The 14,136-nt window shown below is 35.3% G+C and overlaps 1 protein-coding gene across 1 annotated transcript in view; it reads left to right on the forward strand.

Moving 5' to 3' along the window:
• The window catches only part of LOC129613485 (tyrosine-protein kinase Src64B), a 204,662-nt gene that overhangs the window by 82,727 nt on the left and 107,799 nt on the right, over window positions 1–14,136 (forward strand). Inside the window, exon 3 of the mRNA XM_055527581.1 lies at window positions 8,287–8,466. The gene's annotated coding sequence lies outside the window, so the exon portion shown is untranslated. The remainder of the gene's footprint in view (window positions 1–8,286; window positions 8,467–14,136) is intronic.

Raw genomic sequence — 14,136 nt, forward strand, 5'->3', positions numbered from 1 at the left:
TCCTAACGAGTCAAATGTCTTTCTAGCGAAAATGTAGGCCATATTGATGGCATGTGAATTCTTGGGCAGACCCTTCTGTTACGGCTAGTATTGTGGCATTGTGTTGACCGGCTCCCCTCATCTTGATCATACTTACAAGAGCGTTATGCAAAACGTAAAAAGCTGTAATTTCTTTGAAGAGATCCGCATTACACAAAAGCATCGCAATCTTAAATGTACAATGACCGTGTATTCGCACAGTAGATTGTCTTCTCCAATCTTATGAAACGGCTCAATAAGCTCATTATTTATTTGTAATCAAATTCCCCATATCAATTGAGATTAGCATTAAGTTGTGTTTGCATTTCGTTGCAATATAAAAGTTTACAATCTTTTAAGTAATAATTTCACGTAAATGAAAAATTAGAATAATTAACTGAGTTAAAAACTTTTCCGATTCCATGTATGGATTACAAAATTTTCTATAAAGTTATTCAAAATCTTCTAAAGAATTTTAAAATTTTCTAAAACGCAAAAGTTATTTTAAATAGTTTTTTTTTTTTTCAAAGTAAATTTCATGAATAAAACAACAATTAAAAAATTTTTAATTTTCATTTCACATAATGCAATTGAATGACATTTATTTCAATTTTTGATTGACAGTTTCATTCCATTCACTTTGCACTTGATTTACATTTGATGTTTTTATAGCGTATAGAAAAGCAGAAAGCGGCAAAATATTCTTTGTACTTTACGAGTGTATAAAGAGAAATTTGCATTCTATTTATAATTACTTTTAATTTACTTAAGTAGTTTTACTATAACAGGTAGTTAAATTTTATTCAGGTCAAAATGGTTTTATTTAAAAAATTAACTTTTCTGGTTTCATTTTCGAAAAAAAAAACTTCAAAAGAACACTTAAGAAAATTTTCTCTATACTTAAATGAATTATTTAAAATATTTTGATGTTTAAATGTAAATTTGTGTGTATAATCAAATACAAAACCGTAATTTCACATTGTTAATAAAATAGTTGTACTTAATTACTAATTGTTCTTATTGATATTTACAACTTATTAAATAAACGCACAGAGAATATATATATCATAAAAATAACGATAGCTACGAGTAGTAGGATGAAATTAAGGAATGCTTACAAAAAATCTGAACTTTGCACGTAAACTATAGTTCGTGAATATCCTCCTGCTATCCAAGTATCCTCCTCTTACAAAAAACGTATTACTACACAATTCCAATCCGTCATTATTTTGAACATATGAGCTTCATTTAATAATTGGTTTTGTTTACTTGCACACTGTATTGTTCTTTTTTTTAGCACTTTTCCAAAAATTTTTTGAAAAAAAGTGCTTATTAATTACACTCTGTCCGTCCGTTCGTCAGTCCGTCCGTGGACACTTTTTTTCTTTACAAAACTTCTACACCCTTGAAGATAGAAAGCTGAAATTTAATGCGTATATAGATCTTCACCCAAAAAATCTGCACAGGGGTGGAGCCCGACTTCCCCAGCCTATGCAGGTGGTACTTCACCGGGCAGTGCACCGTGAAGAAATTCGCAATAGTGCGAACCCGGCTCCTGCTCATCCCCAGCAACTCTGTGGTGAATCCGCTGGAGCACACCGAAAGAAACACTTTCGCATGACGGTACCCTTTCGTGTCCCGCCAGTGACGGCCGCATTCCGCCGCGAGCAAGCAGACAAGCCTGGCCCCCACGGCGGAAGAAGACAGACCGCAGAAAGGCAGCGGCTGCACAAAGTCAGCCCCAGATCCCCTCCGCGCCAGCCCATCGGCAACTTCGTTGCACGCATGGCCACTAGGGCCCGGCACCCAAATGAGCGTCACTCTGTTCTCCGATGCCAATTCCATAAGTGCAGCAATGCAGTCCCAGACCAGCTTGGATGTAACCTGAGCTGAACGAAGCGCCAGCAGTGCAGCCCTGCTGTCCGAGAACACATAGATGGTGCGGTTTCTATACTCCCTTTCTAAATTGATTCTCAGACAGATCTCTATTGCATGTATTTCAGCCTGGAACACTATGTAATACGGGTCAAGAGTTGCATATAAACGCGTGTCCGGGCGGACACCGTGTACGCCCGAACCCACACCCGACTCCGTTTTGGACCCGTCCGCATACCACACGCTCGAACCCGACCTAAGTACGGGCCACTCCGATCCCACGTCCATCGATCGGGAAACAGAACCCTGTACCTGTGGTCGAAGTTGTACCGCGGCAGACAGGTATTCGACATGGTTATTCTTAGAATCGGATCGCTCTCGATGAAGTCTCTGTGAGTCCTGTGGACCAACTTTAGCCCTGCCCCGTCCTCGCCAGAGAGAAGTCGGTAAGTCACTAGCCGAGCTTCCTTTAATATATGGAGGTGCAGTGGCGGCAATCCGATCATCACTTTCAATGCAGCGGTGGGAGCCGTCCGCATTGCCCCGGTCACTCCCAGGCAGGCCAGCCTCTGTAGCTTTTCCAGCTTGGCCCGTACACTCGCCTGCTGAGCCTTACGGCACCCTACAATCGACGCATAGGTGACGATGGGCCTAGCAAGGGCAGTATATAGCCACAGTGCTATTCTGGGACTAATTCCCCAGGTCCCCCCGATGAAGCTCCTACACGTCCACAAGGCCGCCGTAGCTCTCCCGATAACTCTATCTATATGTGTATTCCAAAAGAGACGATCATCCAGGGCTATCCCCAGATACTTCACCTCCCTAGAGTAACTAATACGTCCCTGCTTCTGCGTCTGGTGAAGGCGACCAAAGTATTCTTGCTTGGATTTATATTTAACCCCACGCCTTTGCACCACCTTTCCACAACACGTAAATTTTGCTGTAGAAGATCAGAAATAGTGCTCTCAAATTTTCCCCGCATGACGAAGGCCACATCGTCGGCGTATCTCCAGACACGCGCCCCGGAGCCCCTGAGAGCAGCGATTAGATCATCTACTACAATGGACCACAGGAGGGGCGAAAGAACCCCGCCCTGCGGACCTTTTGCAGCGGAGATGAAGAATATATTGTCAGCTATGGTGGACTTAATAATCCTATCCTGTAGCATCCGATTAACACATCTGCTAGTCGTCGCATCAATCTCACGTTTGTGCAACGACTCACAGATGACATAGTATGGGGTGTTGCTAAAAGCTCGCTCTATATCAAGGAAGCAGCCCACTGCCACCTTCCGCGCTTCCAGCGAGTTTTCAGGGACCTCCACCAGACTCTGCAGAGCAAGTACAGTAGACCTTCCTGACTGATAGGCGAACTGAGATCCATGCAAGGGATTGCTTCCCAGTGCATCGTCCCGTATAAATCTATCAATCACTTTTTCCATTGCTTTCAACAGAAAAGAAGTAAGGCTGATTCGACGGTGGTTGCTGGGTCGCTTAACCGCCTTCGGAATATACGTCACTTTAGGCACCCTCCATGCCTGAGGGATGTAACCCCACGCATAGCTGGCACATTTCCAGCAGTGCTCTGGCGATATGTTGGAAACCCCTCTGCAAAAATGTAGGATATATCAAGTCATCATCTGGAGATTTGAAGGGCCTGAAAGAGAAAACAGCCCATCTAATCTGTCCATCGTGAAGACCAGACGGGATTGTTGCCAGTCATCCCTCCTGGGCCAGGATGCCTTCGGTTCAATGACCGCATTTGAGTGATTCCGAAGATTCTCCGAGTCAGGAAAGTGCGTTGACGCTATAAGCTCCAACGTCTGCTTTCAGTTGTCAGTCATGGAGTCATCAGGCCGTTCCATTAGGCCCAACCCGCTAGCATACTTTTTGGAAAGCACCCTGTGAAGACGCGCACTGCTGGAGAGTTCATTAATGCCCTTGCAGAACGCCCTCCACGAGATTCTCTTCGCTTTCCTCATTTCTTTATTGTATTTTGTGAGTGAGTCTTTATACTCTTCCTACGAATCCGACGCCTTGGCCTTATTGAATAGCTTTCTGGTCTTTAGTCTAAGCCTTGAAAGCTGTTCATTTCACCACGGGCACTTCCTATTGCTCCGCCTCGGCTTAGCGCGGCAGCTCCCATGGTAGGCATTAGTAATAGCCGCCGTCAGAGTCTCGCTGGCCAGTTCGATATCCATCACCGGTCTGACAGAAGCAGGAACGGATCCAATCCCATCCATGAGGAGCGTTTCGAATTGACTCCAATCTGTGGATTGGGGTACCCGATACATTTTTTTTGCCAGGCCCCCGGAGATCATGATATCAAACCTAATCTGCCTATGATCGGACATAGATGTCTCATTTGAGACATGCCATCCACCAGCCCTACTGCCGATAAATTCAGTGCAAAGGGTGATGTCAAGGACTTCTTCCCTAATTGCATTTATGGATGTCAGCCTATTGCCTCATTCATAACCATTAATTTATTGCTATATATAAATTCAAGTAGGCACTCACCTCTTTTGTTTATATTACTGCTTCCCCAGACGGTGTGGTGGATATTGGCATCACTTCCTATTATAAGTTGGAAGTTCCTCCTTCCACAAAAGTCCACTAGATCCCTCAGTTGCTCGTGATCCCTCAGTCGGGTGGTCACAGTCCCCCGGGAGGTAGGATGAGCACACAATGAACTCTGTCCAGCCCCCGGAGGGCTTCACCTTTACCAACGCAGCTACTTGATCCTTAGAACAGTAATCTGGAATGGGAAAATACGTTAGCCTTTTACTAAACAAAATGCAAGCCATAGGCCTGCCCCCAATTGTATTATCATACTATAGCTCACCTGCTATGCCCTTAACCCGATCCTTCACTATGTAAGGCTCTTGGATAAGGGCAATATCGAGATGATCCTTCATAAATCAATGAGCTAGAACATCAGTAGATGCCTAGCATTTCCTCCGGCTCTTGTCTATGGGTTTTGGCCCTTTAGACAAAGGCTTTACATGAGCCTTGCTTCCCATTGCCGCCTTTTTACGCATCTTGGTGGGCGCCTGCCCTGCCACATCCTCTTTTGCCGTCCCAGGTGCCACGCTAGCTCCTCCAACAGCAAATACCGAAGCAGTACCGGGCTTCCCAATGGGCTTGGGCCCTTTTGGTTCACCCGGGACGCTTGTATCCGGCGCGCTGGTCGGTGGTCCTTCCGTTTCCGCCGTTTTCGGAATGACTTCAGACTTTCCAATGAGTTTTCGTTCTTTTGGTTGGCCTGAAGTGCTGATTCCGCTTCCCGTAGATCTTCCAATCCGGAATCATCCACGGAAAAGCTGATGGAGCAGCCCCCGTCCTTTTCCTTATCCATCCTCAGCACCCTCCAGGAACTTATTTTGAGGTTGGGATTTTGCTTCCTTATCCTACTTAGAAATTTGTCTCTGGAGAGACTGACGGTTGTCTCGTCCTTTGGTACGTAGGTGACGCAGACATGCTGTTTGGACATGTCGTCGCCATCCAGTACCACGACGTTGCAACCGTCCCAAGGCTTTATATTCCTGCAAACACTGGTTATCCACTCCCTGGTGTTTTGATTGTTGCATGTTACGGATATCCATCCGTCCCTTTGGAACGCTGCAGTGAATTGTGGATGATAGTCCACAACTTTATCCATTTCATCTATGATGGCTACTTTGATTTTCCCCATCTGAACTTCGGATGGCCTTTTCTCTGGATGCAGTCTATGAGTGATGGCCACCTTGACCTGTGCTACTGCATCCCGATAAGAAGTCATTTTCGGGTTTTGTTGAGGAATGTTCCCAGGGACCTTTCCCTCAACATTGCCCTTCATCGACCTCTTTTTTGAGGACCCTGCATCAGGGGTGTTGCTTTCCGACCTTTCCCTCTTCTGGGATGGTCGGCCATAATACCCGACCCGCAGGCCCTCAGCTTTTCTAGCCTTTCCTTCTCATATCTGCGAGCTTCCTCTGGGGACATGCCATCCCTGATATAAGCCGCGATACGCCGCTTGGATGCACCAGAGAAATATTGTTTTCTTCCCCTGATGTCCAACCTTTTCAGGTCCTACTCAGTTTGTTGGATAATAGGTCCAGGAGGATCTATTATCTAACTAGGTTTGTATTATTGTTGTCCTTAGTATTGCTGTTGTTGTTGTAACTGTCACGGTTGTTATTGTTGTTGTTGTTGCAGTTGCTGTGTTTGTCACAGTTGTTGTTCTTGTTGTTGCTGTTTTTGTTGTTATTGTTTATGTTCTCCATTTTTTGGTCCCCAGAATAGCGCGGGAAATTAAAGTCACCCATGTTAGAGCCCGTCATACCATGTCCGCATACTAACGACTAAGCTCCCCCTTAGCCACGCAGTCATCGGCATATGCTGTTTCACCTTGACTTGGGACGCCTGTCGTCAGCTGACGTATAGATATAGGGCTGAAAGTCACAAAGTAAGAGGCTCGCCGCGAGACATGACCACGACACGAACGTAACTTTCATCGTTTCAATCACCCCTTTATCCTCCGCCATTACCGGGCCCCACCACTAAGAGGTGACAGTGCGGTTTTGGGCCCCGAGCATTATGTTAACCCCACTTTATATTATTTTTACTTTATTTCAAAGACTGCATATATGCATCATCCTAAATATATGCAATCCTAGAAATAGTTTTGTATATGAATGAAAATAATTTTAATAGTGTGATAGGAATACTAGACTGTGTTTAAAATCAGTATTTTCCCGAATTGTTGAAGGGAAAAGTGCTACAATACAAACCATTGGTTTGACCCAACTTTATTTAAATAAAGTTCAATAGATTTCAGTACATTTTTGTCACATCCGTATTGCAAATTTTCGTATTTCTTACACTATTTGGAGTGTAAAATAATACCTAATTAATTTCTTTTAATGTTGTTTAACTTGTACATTAGGGTGGAACGTTCTTGTACGGAATTTTTATTTTTGTTTAGATTTTACCCAATTTTAACTCATTCGAACGCCATCTTTTATATCCAAAATTTTGTTTTGAAAATTTTCATATAAAATGCTTCTCAATTGATGCGAAAAATAAGTTTTAAACATAAAAAATTTTTTAATTGGAATATCTAAGACTGCTCATTTTTTCTTATAAATATTTAATTTTTAATATTTCTAGCCTGGAGGCAGGCAGGGTTAACAGGAAGGTATACTATTCAAAATAACAAAATTTTGCTGATAGGAATTGCTGCACTATTTCATATTTGCTCTACGGAAGAATAATAGAAAATGGTTAGTTTATGCTACAAAGTTTGAAAGGAAAAAGTTGTTACCCTTCACTTGGGGCAAAACATAATTTTCAATCACGCCAAAATTTTGACACCTCATTGTTGACATTACGAAAAAAATTTCTCAGCTCCACACTAATTTTCATTTTGTTTATTAGTTTTGGGCTGCATTTTATACATTTCACACCTTCATATGCCGCCGCTACTTCATTACTGAATACCAATTTGACTCGTAAATTTTTTATATTCAAAAATATGCTGTCTTACATAGTTGCAGGCAATCACTTTCGTTGTATTTGTTTAAATATTCTTGAGTAAATTTTAGCTGATAGGAACAATTTATTATCACCTTACTTTTGTATTCTTTTAGTTGGGTATTTAAGTTGAGTACACAATGGCATTCAATGTATACAAACAATAAATGTAATGTATGTTGTTTCCAATCCGGATTCTAATGTTATTCCGATGAAACCTTATATAAGACGTGTAGAGTAGATTTTGTTTTGATTTCGTACAAGTTTTGTTTTTTGTACTTGTTATTTTGCCTGTCATGTTAATTTTGAGTTTAGAACAAAAACAAAATCGTTTTACATTTCCTTATATGTACAATAGCAATTCGTAAAAATTATAATTTTTTTTTATGTTGAAACATAAACATGCAGGTTTAAATATTTTGCTCTTTGTACTTCATACATATATATACATACATATATTATATATATAGCAATCATCATTGTTGTCTTTTTCAAGTATACTCAAAATGTTATTATTTTCACTCATACTTTTCTTCTAGTCTTGTTTTTCATAATTCTTCATCCTACTTTCAATTTGGCTCGGTATGGTTAAGCATATGCTACACGTTGTGTCAAAAAAATGAGAGTGAGTAAATTTGTTTTTTTTTTTATAAAATTGAAAAGGTGTCGCAGCAATATTACATTGTGTAGCAACATTACTTGAATTAAAAAAAATATTAAATTGTCAACCATCAAATTTGAGAATATACCAAATTATCTTCTTAAAACTTGAAGAGAATTTTAACAATTTTATTAAAAATGAGTAAAAAAAATTATAAAATCTTGTTTTTAAAAAAATTTCAAAATTATTGAATACATTTTCTCTTTTCCTTTCTTACAGGTAATGAAAATTAAATAAAGCAGTCATTTAACTCAACATCACCTTTTAATATAAGTGGGGAGCAATAAGAATTTAAAAACCACAAATCTGTCATCAAATTTCAATAAAATATTTTAATTTTATTCCACTACTGTAGTGTATTAAAAAAGAAATTTAAAATTAAAATTCCACCTTTAAAACGTAAGTTTGTTTTCAATATTTTTGTAATTTTCAAATTCTACTTACATACATATATAATATACATACAAAATACATTCATAAATATTTTAGGGTACATAAGCAATTATAAAAAATACTCCGCCACTGTTCGTGCGATGTATGAAAGAACGTTATAAATTATTTGAAGTGTAAATTTATTCAAAAATAAAAAAAAATCTTATCAGACAATTAGGCATCCATTTAAATATTGACATTCGGCGTATATGAACAAAATAATATACGTGGATTGTATATACAGGCATATTATATAATAATTTTGAGTTGTAAATAATATTTGCATAATATTTTTTGTAATTCAAAATTAACATTTTGTATATACAGAAAGTTATTGACATTAAAAATAACATTTCTCATAGGCCTACGCAAATTACTCTAGTATGTAATGACATAAACATTCTTCTATCTGTCAATAAATTTTTTAATTAATATTTTTTAATAGATCTAAAATCAAATCGTGCTAAAGAAATTAGAAAGAATATAAAAAATTATTTCGCATTTCAAATTAATTTTTTTTTAATTAATTAATTAATTCAAGCCTACGTTTATAATGTTTTTATTTTTAGAAAATATTTACTTAATTAGTTTATTTAAATATTAAAATTATTAATCAGTAATTTTTTAATATTTGTATTAGACATTCTCTTATCTTGAAAATTAATTAGAGCAATTATTTAGATTGAACTAAAATGATAATAAATTAGTATGTAAGATTACACTATAAATAATTTAGATTGTGTTAAGAAATTGAAATTATAATGGTGATTTCTTGGATTTGATGGAATTTCTTTCCTTCAAATGTGCGGATAACGAGTTCAGTAAAAGTTTTATAATTAGAATTAGCTGCTATCTTGAATCCATTTGTGTCAAATTTTCTATATCTTCAGCTTTTTTTTTTGTGGGCTTTTAGAAATCTAAAATTTCAGAAAAATTTATTAATTATTAGAATTGAACAAATAATATTTCTACCTCCCGTGTACGTGTTATTATGCATAAGTGATAACGAATCCGTCACTGAATATATAAAATTAAATATGCTAAATATTAAGAGAAATGCTAATGATGTGTTGTCCGGACATCTTGCATTAGAGAAATTTGTTCTGACACTCTGAAAATATTCAAATAAAAATATAAACAGTAACTCTATCTTTGCTCTTTAATTATTACTTATGAGCTCAAAAATAATTTCATTCTTTTCACAGCGCCGCGTCGCCACTGACAAATGTCAAAATATTTAAATAAAAATGAAATTATCAACATTCTACCAATATTTATGTAAATATTGTAAGTAAAGTAATAAAGTAACTTATACCATACCTAATACCATATGCAGACGTCTATGTGTAGTAGGACATTAAGAAGTGATATGGTTTCAAGCAATGGAAAAAAAAAACTAAATTTGAATATTAAAGAAAAGTGACTGGAAACGTCAATAAGTAAAACACACACCTCTATACCATACGTTATGATCTCCATAAAAAATTATTCTTTAATATTTTTATTTTTATTGTTATTGTTTTTTAATATTTCTACCTTTTAAATTATTACACTTTTCCTTACTAGCAAGTATAAGTAATTCACTCACCTTTCGATTTTCATTTTCTCAAATAACTCTACTTTAAATTTTTTATATTTACGAATTACAAGTTTAATACTAGCTTGTACATAAAAATTTTCATACACTGCACATAAATATCTTACGAAACCTCATCATTTTACATTTTCTTACATACGTTATACATACACACACTACATCAATAGGTAGGTACGCGTCGATGGTAAATTTGAAATAAACTCGTGAATGTGGGTTGAATTGCGTGGTATTAAAGAATACAACGAACATGAAAAATTATTAAAAGTGGGCTTGGAAACTGATACATTCAGTTGTATAAACTTTGTTTTAAAACCAACCAAACCAAAAACAAAAAAAAAAAATTGTCATCAATATTATAATCTGCATTAGATTTTGTATTTTTTAAGAGTTTCGAAAAAAAAAAATCAAAACCGATAAAAAACGAGCATAATTTCCGATTCATTTTTTTGTTTTATGAAAAAAAAGTACACGAAATGCGTTTGATCGGAGTTATTGGGAATAATGAAGAAAAAACCTAACCTTATTTTATGCTAATTTTATTGGGTTTTTTTTTTTTATTTGTAATTTTGCCGATACTTATGGTAAAATTCACTTGATTGAGGGATTTATAAAAGTGTTTTTAATAGAAATTGTGTTTTGTTTCGTTTTTGTATTACCAACATAATTTCGTATAATTTCGAATGCATATAACGAAAGATCTTGTACACACGTGTAATGGTTAAATTTATATATAAATACGTCCATATTGCAATTTATAATAAATATAAATACTTGGCGACAATAAATAATAGTTCAATGTTCGCCATTATTGCATAAAAAATGAGCAAAAAGGGAAAAATGGAGAGTAAATCTCTTATTACTAAGGTGTATGTCAAATATTTCACATACACTTTAGATTAATGAGTTTAACTTGAACTGCTGAAATCTAGATATGGAAAGATCTTCTGCGAGTGAACCTGTCATACAAAGTTACCTGCTGACAGCGGAGTGTCCTGATAGGAAAAATTTTGTAAAGCAGAGTTGAGGCTAGCTTTGTCAGCTCATGCATTGAGCGATTTTTCTTCTCTTCTCTGAAATCTAGTAATTAGTCAATTACTGGTATTGATGAAGGGGGAAGACTATAAAGTGGTCACTTACGCTGATTATTTAATGGTTGTTGTATATGTTAAGCTCTTTCGTGTCCTAAATGGGTTGATGCGGGGTGCTCTTAAATTTGTTTCTCACTGCGTTCCTGACTATCAGTCAACAAAAGATCGAACTGGTTATTTTTATCAGCAGATTCCAGGTGCTATACACATGCTGGTGTTACATTGCCATTATTTCAAGGACTGCCGTAGAATTTATTACTCATACGTATATCTTTGAAAATATACTATTGTACCTTGTCAATTACTAGAACTATAATCACATATACCAAATGTTTTTTGCTTTTAAATCCTACCTTATTATGAACAACGTAATATGTACAATATCATTCAGCTAATTGTAATTACATTACGAATCAACAATAGTACACTAACTTAAGTAATTTTATAGTTGAGTGCGATATTCTGTCAAATTGTCATGTCTATACCGATTACCAACTATCTAGACTTATTTTAAAATATTTTTCTATTTCTGACAAAAACAAATGCTTTTAAAGAAAATTTCATACCCGTAATTTTAACTTTATTAAATTTTCTACTTCTATTTTTATTTCTGTCAGCCAAAAAAGAAAATTTTCTGACAGAGAAATAAACTTTACTTGCTTTTTCCCCTCCTTCGCCTTCTCCTTGGCTTCTTTCATGTGTTTAGCTGAGTTTTTCCTATCCATCGCAACTAAAAACTTGCCAGCTTTTATTTTTGCTTTCATTATTTTAATTTTTTTTTTTATGATTCATCAGTTATAAAGTTGACTTAGGATATACGTGAGTTATAAAATGATTAAGCAATAAAGTAAAATTACATATTGTGTTTTGTTTTTCTGTTCTTGTTTTCATTTTTTCTATTAAATAATGGAAAAAACGAATAATAACATAAAAGAAAGTTAAAGGAAAATGAAAATTGAATGATTTTCCTTGAAATGTCCTTCACAATTTTACAAACAGACATTTATTATTATTATTGTAATATCCTGAAATAATTATTATTTACATTCGTTGTATGTTTGTGGATGTGTTTATATTATTTTCTATTTATAATTTAAGTTTCTTTTATTTTTCAACAAAAATTAGATCATATATTATGCGGCACACTAAAATTATAACTATTCCCCATTTTGTATTCAAAAACTATAAAAACAGTTCTTTGGGCTATTTTGATTTTAAGTGTACAAGTAATATAAGTAAGTAATGACGTTCGTGTGCCATTATGTATACTTCGCGTATGTTCGTTTATGTTAAATAACATTTTTGCTTAGTAGTTTCGTAGATTAAAGCTATGTGTCAATTTTTCTTTCTTTCGTTATTTTCAGGTTCGGTTCTGATTTGTTCGGGGCCCCTTGCGGTTTCAGAAAGCTCCTCACATCATAAACCACTGTAAATTTCGCAGAATAATTGCATGCTTGTTTTCCGGGCTCATTGCATATGCTTACTTTACATACATGGCGGATCTACCATGTTATCTTAGAAATTTCATTTTTAACTTATCCTAAACGATAGTTTTGCATATGTTTTTGGAAGCTTTCCTATAGATTATCGTAGCAAATTTCATCCTCGTACCATTATCAACTAAATAATGCTGTCTTACAAACAATTAAATGTTTAGTTAGTGAAAATTTGGAATTGCAACCCTTTGAAAAAGGGCAACAGTTCATTTTACAGCCAACGCTAACAAAAAAAAATTCTTATTTTTGATCGTAATTCTCTTTTTTTGTCCATTTTTCTAAATTTATTTACTTATTATCTGATTTCCGGAAAATTGATATTTTCCTAAGCGTTTTTATACTCGATATGTCTACTTGCTTACTAAGTTAAGTGTAAAACAAGCAAAGAAAAGTTTTTTTTTTTTTAATTTTTCTCATTGTCGAATAAATAATAAGAAATCTTTGACACTTTCACACCTTTCTGTTACACCTCTTAAAAATTTACTATAAAAAGCTTACCGAATAATCAAAAAGAAAATTTGTGTTGCATAGTAGCACAAGAATATGGGAAAATGTAGGTAAATGAGAAGTAAAATCGATATTGAAAAAAATAACACTCACTTTTTTGAAATGCCATTGCTTTCTATTTCTTTCCATTTGAGACAACTACTATTTTCGAATTATTTCGAAAATTACTAATTCGAAATAGTCGTACAGCAAGAATATTTTTTCGCAATTTAAATTAATTTTTCGATTGCTCCATTTGTTCTGTAAAGATGATAGCCGATTAGTTCGAAAATTAATTCAAAGTGTTTTTTGTTTAAGCCGAGCAAGTTTTTTTGTTTAAAATTTAATGAATGTTTTCATGAGCTGAAAGACATGTCTTTCTATAATGTTTGATAACATTATACGGAACCGAATGTTAAGGGTTCCAGGTTTTGAATAAGAATTTTGAGAAAAATTGTATATAATAGAGTTCTGCAATACATACCGTTTATTTTTGTATGAAAGTTGTGCTATGCGTAGGAAAGATTTTAACTGCGAGGACTTTGAATAAAGTAAACTGAAGTAGTCAGAAAATTTGTTAAAATGTTATTAAACTATATTTTTATAGTATGGTAATCCTATTGGAATTTTGCTTCAGTCAACAACCAGATGGCTCTCTTTTCTTACGACAGTTCATTTTTTTTTATTATTTTCAAGAATATTTTTTAAAAGTTATCGTTTTTGTTCCATAAAAGTACAAACATTTTAATTTGTCTGGTAATATTTTGATCCTGAGGTAAACACAATAAATATACAGGTCTCTTCTCTTCTTAACAAAAGTAAAAGAGACAAAAAAAAAATATAGAGAATCTTTGACTTTTAAGAGTTTTATTAAAACTGTCATTAAATTTATTGGCAATGGCATGAAATCATTTTTTTTTCTACCTTTTCTGTTTATTCTTAAGTATTGAAAGTTCAAGACTTTTCAGAA

Source organism: Condylostylus longicornis, unplaced genomic scaffold, assembly GCF_029603195.1.
Source record: "Condylostylus longicornis isolate FDR11 unplaced genomic scaffold, ASM2960319v2 ptg000084l, whole genome shotgun sequence".
NCBI classification, from domain to species: Eukaryota; Metazoa; Arthropoda; class Insecta; order Diptera; family Dolichopodidae; genus Condylostylus; species Condylostylus longicornis.